The sequence below is a fragment of the Syngnathoides biaculeatus genome, chromosome 10 (genome assembly GCF_019802595.1).
Source record: "Syngnathoides biaculeatus isolate LvHL_M chromosome 10, ASM1980259v1, whole genome shotgun sequence".
Classification (NCBI taxonomy): Eukaryota; Metazoa; Chordata; class Actinopteri; order Syngnathiformes; family Syngnathidae; genus Syngnathoides; species Syngnathoides biaculeatus.
This window is the reverse complement of record NC_084649.1, coordinates 26005799-26020258: the sequence shown is the minus strand read 5'-3', so window position 1 is coordinate 26020258 and position 14460 is coordinate 26005799. Positions and strand designations below refer to the sequence as shown.

The window sequence follows — 14460 nt, the reverse complement described above, 5'->3', positions numbered from 1 at the left end:
GAGAAAATTCAACAAAGCTCTCCTTTGAATTGGCGTCCCAGGGGAGCCCTTAGCTCATGTCTGCACTAATTGCTCATTGCTATAGATCGCGATTATCTGCTTCCTTACGGGATAATTACGTCGTGTCAGAGTCACTAAATCGGGGCTGGAATGAGGCTATCGCCCTGTTTGCTCTCCAGAGGATTATGTCTGGGGCCCGGGCGTTATCTTGATTCCTCTCCTGTCCCTTATCTGCTGAGCGTGAGCTTGCAGAGAAACAGCAGTCAAAGCAGACAGATAGTTGGAGTGCCAACCGTGCAACGCAGAGAGAAGAAGAAGCCGGTGGCTACACACGCATGCACGACTCATCCGTTTGGCTATTGTGCGAGGCAATATGCACAACGTCCTTGCGGACAAACATTTGGAACCAAAACACCTGATTTCCCCCACTCCCAATTTGTCCTCTGTTGGTCCTGTCGCTCCACCGTACTGAATAAACTGCTGGAGCAAACATTGAATGGCTTGGTGTTTTGGCATCCGATCATGTGGTGTTGTATTCATCCCGAGTTGACCGCAAACCCCAGCCAAGACTGTCAATGCGCCACAATTGTTTGACATTCATTTGTTGAACCGAAAACAAAACTGCTGAGAGAATACTGTGTTGTTTTATTTGCTCTCTCGTGCATAAGGGGCATGCGGTTGAAAACGTTTTAGCATTGTAAGATAATGTAGTCGTTCTTCATGGCTATTGTGGTTATCACAGCTCTCCTTGGGGCTCTGTCTGGAGTCTCTCTGCACAGATTGCACGAGGTCTTTATTTTTAAACTGTGAATTACTGTTTCATCGTCATTTCTGGCCTATAATTTGTTGTATGCTTTTTTGATGTACCTGTGCTTTAATATATTGTTTTCCTCAAGGCACAACATCTTAATGAATGACGACAAAGCAGAGATGGAAAATAATCCAAAAGGCTTCTCGAAGACACGTGACGGACATGACTGTTCAATTCCCACTCACTGTGAGAGGGAACGCTTGTTAGTCTAGTTGTGCCTTGTGATTGACTTGTGACCAGTCCAAGGTGCGCCCCGCTTCTTGCAAAAATCCGACCCAAACAGGCTCCATCTTCTTAGGACTCTAAGAAGAACAGCCCTTATATAAAATGGATGGATGAGCGGCTTCGCGGTAAATGAAGTCGTACCTTGCCTTGGGTCCACAGTACAGAGGATAAGCAGTCGCTCAATCACAAGACAGCTAGCGAGACAGACAACCTCTTACGATCACATTCACACCGTGGAAACTGAACCCAAATTGCCTGCACCACAGAACAGGGACTTCTTTGAGTTGACCAATCAAGAATATCTGGGAATCAGCGCGCTATTGTCCCATCAGCCATTGACCAATAACTCCTGATGGTTGTGTCAGATCGTCTTGCGATGGATGATTGTCCCCTTACGGGAATGGTAAATAGTTCCTTGTTGTTCCCCAGCTTGATCCACCTGTCCCGTGGCGGGAATACTTACAATAGAACACAACCGAGTTAATCTGGAGTCATCGTTTGTGGATGCAACCTCCATCTGTCGTGATGTCACGGCTTCGAGTCTTTGCACGCTATCTCCTTTATGGGTGTCGCTGGACTCTCGTTCTTTCTCATCATACTTATCGTCCCTTATCTTCCACTACAAACAAGAGTCACGCACCCTCACACGCTCTCCCCCCAATAAACATTGACGAAGGATGCTCCTGACGCTCTCCACTCACTCCCAAAAAAAAAAAAAAAAGCCCGACTCCTCCTTCCTTTTTTTCAAGGCCGATGCACGGCATGGTGATAATCAGCGGAGCACGCCTTTGTTGTCCCACGGAGAGGATGAGGGTATTTGTGTTAGATCTCCTGGATAGGATTGGAAGCACCCAGATTTCGTTTCACGCAAAGCCCTTTCATGCTCACGGATGCTGGGATGTTGATTCGAGTCTTGTGTTTGTTAGAGTTTTAGCACTTCAACGTAGTGAAGTAAAATCAGGAAGCATTTTCCATACATCCATTTTTCTGTCACAGATGAGCTTTTGCTGAGAGAAGTTGGGTAGAAGTATCTTGTACCTTAAACTAGTGTAGAACAGCCTAGAATGCTTGTACCCTAAACGATCTTGACTTCAACAACAGTTCTGATCACGTTCATGAGCTGAAGGCCACCTCAGCAGATGTATTCAATGTATTCCAACCTCCTACAGCTATCCATCTATTCTATCCGTTTTCTACAATTTATCTTGTTCAGCATCACAGGTGAGTCTTTCCAAAGTGACTTTTGGCGAGAGATGCAGGTATACACAGAAGTGGTCGCCAAGCAGTCACAAGGAACATAAAGTTAAAAAAAACGCTTCAATCCATCCACATTTTGGGAACACGGGCGGAAAAGACTCAAACCTAGAAAGTCTCAACTGTGAGGGAGAGGTGGAATTCACTAGACATTTGTGCTAACCGCTTAGTCCACCGTAGCTCAGAAAGCACTTGTTTCAAGCCATCCGTCCATTTTGGAGCAGCAGATTGTGGGTGAAACAAGTGGAGCACACTCTGGACCAATTACCAGCCAATCGTGGGGCACATACGGACAAACAACCTTTTAATCTCATCTTCACACCGTTGAACAGTTGAGAATCTTCATGCATGTTTTTGGAATATGGGAGGAAGCTGGAGTACCTGGAGAAGCCTAGCATGTGTACTCCATGTAAGAGAAGGACATGGAAACTCATTCATACACAGGAAGGCCAGAGGTCGGATTCCAACCCAGACCAGCCATTCATTAATTTTATGCCAGTGGATTTCTACCGAGAAGCAGGCCACACCCCTGGATCCATCACCAGTCAGTTGCCAGACAAACAACCATTCTGTCCACACAGGAGGGCCTGAGCTGAGATGTCTGCTCAAAATTGCTCGACTGTGCTGCAGACACCCTAACCATCGGTCAACCGTGCTGCCAGGAGGCACTTCATGCCGTTTTCGTCTTATTAGAAGTTCAAATACTTATCTGTACAGTCAACTGGGTGGACTGACTATTCTTTTCGTTTCATGAGAGAGGTTTCCTTATCAGTCGCTAGACCGTTAAAGCTGGTCTATCTGATCAAGCTTTTTGTTTTGATGGGCTCAGACTTCCTATCTGGTACCTCGTTGGGTGGAATCCAACCGCAGACGTATCTGTCCAGAGAGAGGCGACGACACGCTAGGGTTGCGGGTTATCTTCCCGCAATCATGCTTGTCCCGCCTTGGCGCTCGCTTTCCCATCTGTCGCCATGGCTACCATTTAGACAGGTTGCACGCCGTCTGCGAGGATTCTTAGTGTTCTCAAGTGCAACAAATTGGGAACTACTAATGCAAATGCAATGTACTGTTTGTACAAATTCTAATAACCTTGTGTTGGGAGGAGTCCTGACTTTAAAGATTTTGGTAGGAGGGAATCAGAACCTTGGTACTGGGAAGAGGAACAAATTCAATCCCTGTAAAGAAACCTCCTCTTCCCCTCCAGCACTTGAGGATTGCTCAACCATCAGCAGCGTCCTCTTCGAAGTGCCAATGTACAGTACTCTTCTTGACTTTCTCCCGGCAATTCCACCAACATCGATTCCAAGGGAACGGCCTACGTCAGGCAATCCTTCTGGGGCTGTCGTCAGAGGACTTTGGCCGCGGTGCCTGTGAAACCGGAGAGCAGCTGGACACACTTCACACGGGGGCCAAGAGGTGACGGAGGGACGGTTTAGCGCTGTTGAAGAGGTAACGCACACCCCGAGTAGTGGGGAAACCGGGGCTTGGTATCCGGCCACGGGGGCTGCCAGAGTGTTGAGGAAAGCCAACCCACTGCTTCTGAGGGGCTCAGATTTCCTCAACTTGTTGCCTGGTGCTATATAAACTCTGGCATGCGGTGGTGACACCTGATCTGGGCTCAAAGGGCCGCTGGAGAAGTTGTTTGCGCGAGCCATTTCCCTTGCTCTTTCAAGTGCACTGCCCTCTCCCGTTGCCCAGATAAACCCACCGGCATGGTCACCCTTCATGTGGACCTAGCGTAAACCTCCACCCACAGCTTTCGCTCACTTTCACTCATCGCTTCTCTGCTAATGAGAGCCACCGGGACACCATTGGGGATACTCTCAGACTAAAGACTTTCCTTTAACTGCTGTAAGGAGGGATGTAAATGAATTATATTGTGCTTTTTGTTTCATTATTTGAAACAGGGTACCCGTCTTAACAACATGTCTGTCACAGCTGGTTATTTAAGTCAACCAAAACTTAACCGGTTTTGGGGTACCAATACCATGACAACTGGAAGCAGAGGTAGACGAAGTGAGCCGCTACCACTTGCTGAAAAACCAGAGTGCGGATAAAGATGTAATGGGTTGTTTCACCTGAGGGTGCAGCACTTGACACGCTTCAGTTTGTATGCAGACAAATACCAAGTACAGCTATTTCCTCATTGTTCTTTAAAGCAACATTAAGAGTATTTTCACTCGTGAATACAGTAGTTATAGCTTACGCGGCGAAAAATCGCGTGTCCCGCGACCCTTGTGAGGATAAGCATGTTAGAAAATGAATCGATCGATGGACCTGTGATTGATTGCCAACTAGTAGAGAATTTACTGTCCATCGCTTCTCTCGCCAAAGGTCAGCCACTATGGACTGCAGCCCACCTCCGACTCTAACGAGAGCAAGTAGTATCGGAAACGGATGCATGGAAAAATACTCAGCAAGCTGAAAAACGTCGCGCTTGACCGATTCTAACCCAGGACCACTCTCTGACCGCAGCTTCCTGCGAAGGGATTAATGAGAGCTGCGAGCATTAATTATTAAACTCAAGTGAGTGCCAAGTGCCTTTTCTGTTCTTGTTACGTCAGAGAACTGAAGAGCTGGCTTTTCGCTGCCCGAGGTCGCCAGTTTGTCTCATCGCAAGCGTGGAGGGAGCAGTACTATCCCGCATATTTGACAATCAAGTATGGGAGTAAATATGTGCCACCAGGATTTGAATTTGAAATTCCACAGAAAACAGGATTTGAATTAGAAATGTGAATTGATCACATTTTCAATTGTTGTATTTCAGTGTAACTTTTCAATGTTAGCAATTCAACAGGCTGCAAGTCGCTGTTTAAAATTCACCATCTGTGGCACCAGGGAGGGTTACTTCAGGTCAGGACCGAAGAGCCAGCCAATCGCAGTTACGCTTTCGTAGTATGTGACGTCACGTGACTAAGAAAGCGAACTGCGATTGGCTGGGTGTTCGGTTCTGACCTGAAGTAAGACAGTGAATTTTAGACAGCAAATTGTAGCCGGTTGAATTGTTTACATTGAAAAGTTACACTGAAATGCAACGATTGAAAGTGTGATCACTTTACATTTCAGATTCAAATCCCGGTGGCACATATTTACTTCCATAATCAAACTAATGCGCTTGTCAAAATGGGACGAAAAAGGAGTTTGACTCTCTTATTGTACAAATGTTAAGAGTATGTTTTTTTGTTTTGTTTTAGGCGGCTAGAAAAGATTAATGGCCTTTGTATTCATTTCGCTGGGGTTCAATTTATTTCTAATCGCTCAAACAATGAGTTAGCTAAAACGCATTTATTTCCTTATTTACATGAAATAAAACATCTGTGTACATGAATAAAAACAATAAAATCTCAATTTCAGTATCATGTAAATGCTTATTTGGTTGGACTAAGCAAAGCAAAGAGCGGGCCGGATGTGTCCCGCGGGCCGTACTTTGCCCACCTGTAGTGTCACGTGCTGTTCCTCCAGTTGTTTTTTTTTTTTTTTTTTTTTTGCTGCACCACACAGGCCCTGCACTGTCCTGTTAAATCCGTTTGGAGAGTCACTTCAGATGCGGATTACCATCGTGTGAATGTGGCATTTTTAAGCAAGAACTGTGAAATAGCGCATTTCTCAGGGAGTTACAAGAGGGGCCCGACTGCTGCTTGTGCGCTCAGGAGGCCGTTTATGACGTGGACATGCTGGCCCTTTAATTCTCATGGAGTCCGCCCGTCGTGCATTATTTATGAGCCTCGTTCACACTGTTGATACCTCATCATGGGGGCGCTGCAATGAGGGGAACAATGAATTTAACCGCTGTCGACTGCCACTTGAGCAAGCAGGTCGCCCCCCCCCCCCACTCCACCCACTCCCTCCTCCTCCTCCTGCCGATGACATCAGTTTCTTCTTTTTGCATGTGATATTTATTTCCTTTCAAGGGCTTTTTCACAATGGATTAGTTTCAATTCCAGCTCCCCACAATAGAATTTCTTCACTTATTTTCATACGGCAGGTTGGCGCTGTTGTGACGTAAATCTCGTATTCGTCTTCATGAAATGCGAGATGAAATGTTGCAGTGTGTGAAAGGCACCAATCACGCAAGACAGCACCGTATTTTTTTTTTTTCTTAATCCAACTTTTATTTCATTACATTTTATTTTCAATGAATGCAACACTTTTCTGGAAAAAATATTTCTGGGTTCAAAAAAATGTACATATTAACTTTTTTTCCTCGCAATATTTTTTCACGGAAAAACTAACTTGTGTCTGATAAAATAACTTTCAAAAATAACATTTTTCCCTTATTTTTTTTAAGATCGTATATTTTAAAGCTTCTTTTTTCAAATGTTTACATGGATTTGGGTGAAAAAAAATTATGTATTTTTTTAAAAGGCAGTTTCATTTACGCATTTTTTTTCCAAACAATATTAGTATCCTCATATGACAACGAATTATTCCCAAAATACAACTTTTTGTTTTTTTTTACCCATTTAATATTTTTTTTCCTTCAAAATGGAAGAACTTTTAGCAGAAATATCTGAAACACCATCACTTTTTCAATTTAGCAAAATAAGACATCCAATCCTGTTTAGTGTGCGTATAGTGCACGATGTTTCTGTGTCAAACGCAATCATAAAATAACCATTTCACAAAAAATTTGCTTCTATTTCAACTCATAAATTGGCTTTTCACTGGGCAAATTCATGTTGTTGTGACACACGTACCGTATATCAAGTTGTCAGCCTAATCAAAGGACGTATGAAATACGGACGTGGGCTGTGAACCACAAGACCACCAGCGCACGTTCGGTTCCATTCCTGTCATTTCTTTCATCGACACGTCGTCTTGTCGCGATACGTACACGTTCGTGTTCGTGCCCGTGCCCACACTCAATGTACACACAACTAACAATGCAGATGGACTTTGTTGTACGAGACAGCTGCGCGTAATCCTCATCGGGCGGCCGATTTCCAGATGTGCTGCACTTCACTCGCTAGTTTCTTGTCCCGTTTCCACGCACCCGGGAAAAAAGTTGCTCGGTCGTACACAAGCAGAAGGAAAGCGCTCGGTTTGGGTTTCAAACAGACACCTCGTTAGCGGCCCTTTTTCACAAATGATGTTTGCATATTTTGTCATCTGGAGGCCCAGGGCGAACGCAAACCTGGTTTTTGTGTACTGCCAAGCTTTTGAATATTTACGTTAGTCATCAGCTAAGTCACTGATGGTGTTGTGGTACGCGTACCCGACTTTGGTGAAGGCAACGTGGGATCGATTCCCGCTCAGTGATGGTGTCGATACGTGCTCTGCGACTGACTGGCGACCAGTTCGGGGTCTAGTCCGCCTTTCGCCCAAAGTTAGCTGGGATAGCCTCCAGCACTTCTGCGACCCTCGTGTCGATATGTGGCTTGGCAAATGGAATGGAGTGGAATATCATCGGCCAAAAAGTGTGGATTTGAAAAGAAAAGTGTCAAAATTCCTCTGCAAGAGGAAGTCCTTGTAAATCCATGACATGTTTAGTATACTTCAATGCTAATGCTCACACATAATTGAAAAAACAACATAAAACTTAGAGGAACAGATAGAAATTTGAACACAGTCTAACGACAGACATTTAATAGAAGAGTAGTCAGTCGTACATTCTTTATCCTCTGCAAAGAGCTGAAACGAGCTCCGAGGTCTGTGGTGTACAGTATAGTAGACATTTTGTGTAAAATGAATTCAGACTTTATTCTTGCGTGATTCTGAAATGTATTACTAAAAAAAACAACAACTCGTGTCATTGTTTTGCGTAAAAGAACAACAAAAGCTTGATTGCCTCGACATTTGATACTTTTTGTAAAATGAAATCTGACATTGTGCTCATTGTATTGGCTTTTTCCTCATGACAATATTACAGAAAAAATATTCTTACATGCTTAGACTTTATGGAAACTATATATTGTATACACCTTTTTTTCCTCGAAAATTTTACCATTTTTTTTTAAATAAAAGCAAAACAATATTCTTATATTATTGGGCTTTTTGGGAGAACATTTTCTATTTAAGTTTTTTTCAAAATAGAAAATTGAGATATTCTTGGATTGTGATTTCTGTCTCATATTGAAACCTTTGTAAGCAATTTTTCATTATATCATATACACATTTATTCTCATAACTTTGACAGTACATTTTTTCAGAAATTTTTTTGTATTCCTTAAAGTTAAATTTTAAATGGAATTTTATGCTCATGTTTTATTTGTTTAAATTTGAACCTTTACTCTTTTTTTTAAAACTTGGGTTGTGCAAAAAAGAAAAGGCAAATTCATTCTTCAATTATGATATTTGTTGTTGTAATATTGTGACTTCTTTCCAAAGGTAAATCCAACTTTTTTTTTGGTATAATATACAGCTTTCTGAACTCAAAATATAAAAACATAGCAACACTGTGCACATTTTTCCAACATAATTTTTCTCCCCTCAAAGTCTTACAAGTGCCACTAAAGCCTCATTTCTTGTAATATTATGTAAAACCTGACATCGTTCGTCAGTCAATGTAGTTTCTTCTTCGGATCTAGTGGATTTTTTTCCCCCATCCCTAACACGAAGCGATTTAATGTGAACGCGACTCCCCAGTAACACAACATATGCAATAAATCATTCTGTCGTGATTTCACGGCCGATCTCGTCGCTGAAAGAATACGAGTCGTCGTCGCGTAAGGAGGACCTCATTGAAATAAGCGCGCATGCCGCACTAGATGATCCCACCCTGGACCAGGCCGGAAACCATTCCCGCTTTGACCTTTTCAGGCCTGCATCGCTGTGGCCTCCTGTCACTTTTCTGCAGGGAGCCGTGCACAATTCCCCAAAGTTGTGCGCGTCTGCATATGAGTGGGATTCTCACACCTAATGTGTAAATATTGTTGGTTGATGACAGCAATAAATGACATTCATTCTTTTTATTTTTAAAGGGGTTAAAACAGCTCTTTTAAACCTCTTGTGCCTTGTGTTGAGGGAAGGATGGATCTGGACTTTATTTAGATTTGTAAACGTGAAACGATTAGTTTTATTTATTTTATGAATTCGTTTTTAGCTTGGTCTGAACATTTATTTCATCCAATGCTACATCATGCACTTGTGTATAACTATATTAGATTAACCAATTGCTGTGTACACATTTATTGTATTTGCTTTTATTTTGCCTGCTACTTTCAACCAGGTTGGCTTACCTGAATAAATAACGGTGATATAAATCCATTTTCACCCATGAACTAATGTTTTGTAGTTATGTGTAATCCATGCAATCGGCACTTAAAGGGCCACTGTCATGAAATGCACGATTTTTAGAACGTTATTAGTGAAAAAACAGCAGCCGACATGGATCCATTTTTTTTTTGTTCACCATAAAACATGATTTTGACGTATATGGCCTTTTGTAACTCCCGCCATGAAAATCCTCTCGAGGGATTTGTTTTCGAGAAGAAGCACGAAGTGACGTACATGGCAGGACCGCCCTCAAGTGGACTCGTTTGTTTCTATTAGTTTTACCTCCGGGAAGGTTGTTCCTTCGTGTTAGCCGAAATGCCGGCTCGTTACATTGCTGGACTTTGCTCGAACACTCGGGAGGATGACCTGACTTCTTCGAAAAGAGCTTCCGTGTCTGAAGGGGCGTGTCCCACAGTAGGGGCCACAGCGTGTTTTCAATGGCGGATGTCCGGGGTGACGTCACGGACTGTAAATGCAACCAATATGGTGACCACTTGGATGTCAAATGACACTTCCGCTACTTTACGCACGGATGACGCGCTCGCCGCTCATAATTATTTTTCTGAGTAGACATTGAATTGAATAATGTTATAACTATTTTTTAATTCACTATCTGAATTAGAATGTTTATAGGGATGAAACTTGACCTTTAACCAAGCACACACACAATTTTTTTTTTTTTTTTTAATAGATTGACTTGGAGGAATTGCCTTTTCATATTGGGTCAAAATATGAACCCTGGAACTTAGCGCAAAATGGCTGCTTCCCAGTTCCTGTTCAATATCAGGCATGGATCCTCAGCGAATTGTGCTGTGATTGACATCTAGCAAATTTAGTATCAACTGGTGAGACTGGCCCAAAGTAGGTCAAATGTGGCTTTCTGGTCAAGAGCGGGCCTCGTTTAACAAGCGTGAAGACCCTCATTGGCGCACCGCATTGTAAAAGGGCTCCCAGCCGTCGCAGTCCGGTCCGGCCCGGCCCAGCCCAGCTCAGCCCAGCCTGGTTTCATTAGAAGGCTTAACCTTCAACCGTGCTTTGCCCTCGGGTCTGTTATGACTGAGAGGAAGCCGGAGAAAAGCCTCGTCAATACTGTCGAGGCTCGGCAAAAACGCTTACGTGCAATGCTTTAACTGATTAAATGTTTACACTCGAATGAGTAATCTATATAATTGCCTGCGTCAACCTTTCTTAAGTGCACAATATGGAGACATAGTGTGCATTTCCCCCCCCCCCACACACACACACACTTTAAACAGTTCCCAGATGTCTTAATAAAAAAGGTCTTTGACATTCTTCGCTTGAAATGCACAAAGGAAAAAGAATGACGCTCAATGTCCAATTGTCACACCGGCGTTTAAATCACTCAGTTTTAGGGGGGCAGTTCATGGCCAAATGTGGGCGATGTTACCATGACAACCAGGGCTGTGATGTCACAATAAAGCTAGCAGCTACTTGTTTGCTAATTCAGCCACGTATAGCAGTTTTTTCCCCATCCTTTAATAATGGAAGGCTTTTTTTTTTTACATCATAGAATGCTTAAGGGGCACGGCACCCAACAAAAATATCACACAAATATGAAGTCATGATGGATAAACAGGTTAACTGTACCTTTTTCTACTAGGTCAGGCGTAATAGAACCATATACAGACTTCAAAACTTATGAAAGAATCTTGAAATGAATTCTCCAGCGTATAGACAGCCACCGGAAGTGAAGTCAGAGTCACGTGCTCCCTCTAACGTATTCCAGTTAAGCATTTTCAGCCAACTGAGGACTTTTGAGGGACCACTGGCTACCCCTCCCCCCTCCCACAAACCCAGCACCCTGATAGATTAACTGTATTTTCAACCATGGACGCAGCACTTCATCACCAAGCCGCCGATTCACATTTTGCCCCTTTTTTTTTTGGTCGCACTGAATATAATCCACAAAAACGCGTTGGTCCTGTCTCATTTAAATTAACCACTCCCTGCAAAAAGTTTTTCCTCTTAGAAAAAAATAGATAAAAATCCACTTTTTTTCCCTTGTAATATTGTGTAATAATAATAAAACTGTGGCATAAAGTCACTTTTAATTTTTGTTTCACAAAATTTTTTTAACATCAAATTCTTCATGCAATGTTACTTCTAAATACAGGATAATTTTCTTTTTTCATGGAAAATATAACTTTTTCACGCAAACTCCAAGATTTGTAACATTAAATATATCTTCTGTGAATAATAAGCCTTTAAAAAAAAAACATTTTTGTAATATTTTATCTATTGTAGGTTGGTTTGTTTTGTCTCGACTTCGTTCTCTTTTTTTTTTTTTTTTTAAATATTATCCCCGCACACACAAACCCAGCACCCTGATAGATTGGCTGTATTTTCAATCATGGAGGCAGCACTTCATCACCAAGCCACCGATTCACATTCGCCTTTTTTTTTTTTGGTCGCACTGAATATAACCCACAAAAACGGGTCGGTCTTGTCTCATTTAAATTAGCCACGACTCATCCCACCCTTCCTGCAAAATTTTTTATTCTTAAAAAAAAAAAAAAAATCCACCTTTTTTCTTGTAATATTGTGACTTTAGTGTGGAAAAAAGTTACTTATAATTTTTGTTTCACAAAAAAAATACATAAAATTCTTCATGTAATGATGCTTATAAATACAGAATAATTTTCTTTTTTCATGAAAAATATAACAATTTTTTTTTCACACACAAACTAAGATTGTAATAGTTTTTTTTAAAAAATGAAACTTCTCTGAATAATAAGCCATTAAAAAACATTTTTGTAATATTTTATCTAGTGTAGTTTGATCTATTTTGTCTTGACTTTGTTCTCCTTTTTTTTTTTTTTTTTGAGATTATCCCCCTCCCATTTTGTCAAGCAGGAATGATTACCAAGAAGTGGTCATTTCCAGATGGCTGAAGTCCAATTCCAAGTGAAGCGACAGCCAAGGTGAGCACGTCTTTTCAGGTGTTTTTTTTTTTTTTTTTTTTTTTTCCACACCTCCCCCTCCCGGTCTGCAAGCTTGATGAGGGCCAGATGTGATCCACGTGAGGGCCCCCCCCGCGCCATCCGATGCTGAGACGCGAGAGGAGCTGCGTGCTCCGAGAAGGGGGGGGGGGGGGGGGGCATCCATCAGCGGGGACGTGTAAAGTAGACTCTGTGAATGTTCTACCTTTTAACCCTTTGTCAGGCACGGACGCGACATTTGGTGACTTGAGTGGAGGATCAAAATGGCCACTTTGCACCTCATTATGAGGCATCTGATCCCCCCCCCCCACCCACACACACACACACATACACTGGTGAAAGATTTTCATGATGATTCTCAAAACGGTCAGCAAAATTTTGTGATATGCTCCAACCACATACGACAAGCTCAGAACTTTAGTGTCACCCGTCTTTGTAGGATACCCGCTTCCGATTGGGGTTGCGTAGGCGTCCTGGATTTTGCCCGTTTGATTTGGGACATGAGTTTTTACTTTTTTATGCATCGTTATGATGAATATGTTCCCCCAAGTTGGTATTGATCGATGGAACTGGTGCTATAAATTGAAATATATTTTTTTAATTCCCTAGTATGATTTTGTAGAAATACGAGCACTACGACATTTCAAGCAAAATAGCTGCTCCAAAAGAATTTTGTTCAATTTGGGGGTGGGGGGTCCTCCAGAGTCTTTCGTGCATTATGTTCATGTTCGACATGTCTCATGTGGACTGACGAAACTCGTGTCGGGCGTTAATTCTATTTAACTTTTCAGGGGGCAGAACAAGGTGAACTCTGATGTCCAAATTTTAGGATTCTTCTTTTTCAGGATATTTAACCCTCGCCCCGACTTTGGCTTCAAACCCCGATTTGATAAAAACCCCGTTAAAACCCGAACACTGACTTGAGACCAGATATTAAAACGCTAACCTGCCGGTGAAAGCCAAATTTGAAACTCAATTCTCGGCTAATTCGAGTCCTGAACCAGACCTGAACCTCTGCTTTCAAACCCTGAATTCAAAGCCTTACCTTGAATTCATAAAGCTTGATTTCAATCTCGAATCTTGTTCTTAAACTCGAATTTGAAAATCTAACCCAGATTTGAAACCTTAATCTAAAATGTCAACTTTGATTTCAAATCACCATTTGAAGCTCTACTCGAGTCTTGAAACCCCAACTTGAAAGTCTAACCCTGATTTAATCCCCTGATTTCAAACCCTAACTTCCCCTTGAACCCCAAATTGAAGCCCTAATTTAAAAACCCGTCTTGGGCTTCGTCCAGGTGAAACACTCTGATTTGAAAGGCTAAGACGGATTCAAGACCCCAGTTTTAAAGCCTCACTTCCCAACTTTGCAGTGCTTTGTGACTTTTTGGGGGCCTTTTTAAGGGCTGCTAAAAATGTTCCCAGGGTACACACCAAATTTGGCGACTATTCAAGCATGTTCATATGCCCCAAAAGGTCATTCGTTTGAAAGAGGAGAATGTGAAAATGATTACAAAACGGAAAAGTGTGCGTAGCGCCTACAGCGCAGGTGTACCTCATGTAGCGTGAAAGAAGGACAAATGATTGGTCGTAATATTTTTTTCTCGTCGAAGCGCAATCGTGTGAGCGCGCAGGCAAAGCTGATTGCTGGCAAGCGCGGCCACGAAGCGACAGCTGCACGATGTCATGGCTTTTGGCGCAAATTGCGCAGATGTGATTAAAAGCATGCCGGAGATTAAGAGAAATTCCAAATGCTAAGCAGAGCGGCCGTCTCCAAACCACGGGACATTCGGTACTGGCCCCGGACCGAGAGTCAACAAATAATATTGGGGGTTGAATTTTGTGCCCGTGTACAGGTCAAACTGCTCGTCTGGCGCACGGGATACTGCTGTAGAAAAGTACAAACGAAATTTATACAAACTACATGCAGCACTTATTCCAAACCGCCTCACCAACCCTAACTTTAACCTTTAGCCTATCACTGAACAAATTTTC

At 42.5% G+C, this 14460-nt stretch overlaps 1 long non-coding RNA gene across 3 annotated transcripts in view; it reads left to right on the top strand.

Annotated features, from left to right (window-relative positions):
- Positions 1 to 14460, top strand: part of LOC133507319 (uncharacterized) — a 46194-nt gene that overhangs the window by 25948 nt on the left and 5786 nt on the right. For 2 of the 3 annotated variants that reach the window (XR_009796791.1, XR_009796794.1), the window contains one exon: positions 12352 to 12447. This is a non-coding gene — a long non-coding RNA (uncharacterized LOC133507319). The remainder of the gene's footprint in view (positions 1 to 12351; positions 12448 to 14460) is intronic. The other variant, XR_009796795.1, reaches the window with a different exon arrangement.